Source organism: Canis lupus, chromosome 6 (assembly GCF_011100685.1).
Source record: "Canis lupus familiaris isolate Mischka breed German Shepherd chromosome 6, alternate assembly UU_Cfam_GSD_1.0, whole genome shotgun sequence".
NCBI classification, from domain to species: domain Eukaryota; kingdom Metazoa; phylum Chordata; class Mammalia; order Carnivora; family Canidae; genus Canis; species Canis lupus.
In genome coordinates, this window is record NC_049227.1 from 22,377,928 (window position 1) to 22,381,443 (window position 3,516).

A 3,516-nucleotide genomic window follows, 5' to 3' on the forward strand; every position below is an offset into this window, starting at 1 on the left:
TCAATAAAGCCGTTCAAAACAAAACAAGAATATCCAGGAAAGCTCTGGAAAGTAAAAGTAAGGGGAGTAAGCTAACTAACAGATTTTTAAATAGACTATAAAAGTACAATAACCCCTGTGGTAACAGTGCAGGAGTAGACAGATATGAAACAGACAGGAAAGTCAGGAATAGACCCAAATACATACATGAATTTTGCACTTGATATAAGTGGTATTTCAAATCAGTGGGGGAAATGTGGATTACTTGATAAATGTCATTTGGGACATCTGTCTTTTGGGGGGAAAATAAGGCTGTACCCCTACCTCCTTACACCAAAATTGACTCCAGAGAGAACAAAGGTTTATTTATTTATTTATTTATTTATTTATTTATTTATTTATTTATTTTGTTGAGAACAAAGGTTTAAATGCAAAATGTAATTGTACAAAACTCAAAGAAATCTCAAATAGATTTTGTCATAATCTTGAACTGGAGGTCTTTTTAAGCGTGAAATAAAGCACAGAAACCATAGAGAAAAGATTGGCTAATTTACGACGTGAAGTTAAAACTTCTATATGGTCAGAAAGACAAACTGGGGAAAACCTTCACAGTCTATATCAAAGATAAAAGATAATTTCCTTTAAAAGATTGTTTTAGGGACACCTGGGTGGCTCAGCGGTTGAGCATCTGCCTTCAGCTGGGGGTGTGATCCCAGGGTCCTGGGCTCCCTATGAGGAGCCTGCTTCTCCTTCTGCCTGTGTCTCTGCCTCTCTCTCTGTCTCTCATGAATAAATAAATCTTTAAAAAATAGTGATTTTTTTAGATTTTTTTTTTGCGTATATATTTTTTTAAAATAACAGATATGTGTTCCAATCCCAGAGCACACACTCCATACTCTCAGCACTAACCGCCAGAGAGAAGGCCAAAAGATAATTTCCTTGAGGTACCTGAGTGGCTCAGTCAGTTAAACAACTGCCTTTGGCTCAGGTCATATCTTAGGGTTCTGGGATCAAGCCCCGCATTGAGCTCCACTTCAAGCTGCCTGTTCAGCAGGGTGTCTGCTTCTTCGGTCTCCCTCTGCCCCCCACTCATGTTCTGTTTCTGTCTCTGTCTCTTCTGTCTCTATCAAATAAATGAAATCTTTACAAAAAAAATCCCTTAGGATACAACGATCTCCTTAAAAAGTAAAAAAAAAACAAAAACAAAAAACAAAAAACAAAAAAAAAAGGAAAACAAAAAAACCCACCTTTTATTCACTAGGAAAAAAAAACCTGATAAGATACAAAATAAAAATGGTAAAGAAGTCTACAAAGGTGCTTCAACATCACAAAGTTTTCAAGTCCAAATTAAAACAGGAGGTTTTTTACAGATTTATTTATTTGAGAGAGAGAGAGTGGTGGGAAGGGCAGCCAGAGAGAAGCAGACTCCCCTCTGAGCACAGGGCTCCATCCCACAACCCCGAAATCATGACCTGAGCCCAAACCAAGAGTCGGATGCTCAGAGGACTGAGCCAACCAGGCACCCCCACAAGTCTGCTGTTGTAGTGCAAAAGCAGCCATAGACCATACTTAAATAAACCTGGCTGTGTTCCTATAAAACTTTACTTATGGACACTAAAATTTGAAACTCATATAATTTCCGTCGGTCACAAAGTATTATTCTTTTTTTTCCCAATCATCTAAAAATGTGAAAACTATTCTTGGCTTGTGGGCCGTAGAGTCACAAGCAGCAGACTGGATCTGCTCTAAACTATGACTTCTGCATTCTCTACAAATCTGTGTTCACTAAAAGAACAATATGCTTTCTCTTCAGAGTTCTTCGGGAAAAGTAGAATTTGGCAAGATGACTAGCATACACCAGAACCCAGTGCGCCATATAGTCTAGAGTATCTCGAAGCCCATGGAGAGCAAAGGGAACAACTGGTTTAACCCGTCAGTGCCAAGCCATCATTCTCTTAGACCATTAGGGCAAGTTCCTCCATATGAGGAGGGAATCTCAGAAGTAAAGCCAGACTGGTTTACTGGGGGAGAAAACTAAATCAAGTTTGGACAAGGGCCTAGTGTAGTACAGATCTGGAGAGCTTGCCATCAGGAGTTATCACAGGACAGTGCAAGAATGATCTAGCCCACCCAGCAATGCCTCTCCTGGGTATATGGAAGAGAGGTGAAGATCTATGTTCACACAAAACCTAAAGGGAGAAACAGCTAATGAACAGAGAAATAAAACATGGTGTATCCACACATGGAATATAGTACTCAGCAATAAAAATAAAGGAAGTATCAGTACATGTAGGACATGGATGGACCTCGGAAATATGCTAAGTGCAAGACGCCAAACACAAAAGGCTACATGCGGGGCACCTGAGTGGCTCAGTGATTGAGCATCTTACTTTGGCTCAGGTCATCCTGGGGCCTGGGATCGAGTCCCTCATTGGGCTCCCCACGGGAAGACTGCCGCTCCTCTGCCTTTGTCTCTGCCTTTGTCTGCCTTTGTCTCTGCCTCTCTTCTTGTGTCTCTCATGAATAAATAAATACAATCTTTAAAAAAAAAAGACAACATGTTGTGTGATTCCATTGATAGATATAGATTAAATATATAGATAGATATAGATATGGATATAGATATATAGATTATAGATATAGATATAGATATAGATATAGATATAGATATAGATATAGATATAAGGGTGCCTCCGAAGAGAAGGGAATCTCTCTCAGAAGGCTTTCGCAGCAGACTTCCCCTTAGTTCACATTTGCTGAGGTTATGTCACATACTCATATAAAAACAAACAAGCAGAACCAACCAGCAAAGGAAATGCGCAACCCTGGTTGCACATTAGAATCACCTGGCATTTTTAAAAATGCCAGATGCCAGGGGCACAACTTCAGGCCATTCAAATCAGAGGCTGAGTCAAAGGGTCCAGAGTCGGTGAAAAATGAGAGTAAATCTAAAAACTAGGACTGGGTCATCTGCTGAAAACAAACAAACAACAACAACAACAACAAACAAGTAGGGATGGGGAGCAGAAAGAAAGGACAAAATGGGTGGGAAAAGTGACAGGATGGGGGAGAAGAAGCCACTGTGTCTCCACTCTCTGGTCAGTTTAATCAACAGTTCCCAACGCATGCTCTGTTCCTTGTGCTCATTCATGTGAGAAATAGTTACTGTGCTGGCATGTGCTGGGTGAGGGGGTCGGAGCCCTGAACTCAACAAACATGGTCCCAGCTGCGTGCTTTTTCACTCCACATTATGCCACTGATGTGCAGCTGGATCGTGCCAGGTCCTTGTCATTCATAGTTTTGGCTTGACCATTATTTATCGTGTGACTACAGCACAATTGATTCATTCCACTGCCCCACTGCTGAGCATCCAGATTTCGGTTCTTGTGAACAATGCTGGTATGAACATGCCTGTCCATATTCAGGAGTTTTTCTTGGGTGGAAGGCATTTTTCTTGGTGAAGAAGGACTAAAATCACTCTGTCACAGAATATGTGAATATTTAACCCAAGGAGATAGAGACAAACTGGGTTCCATA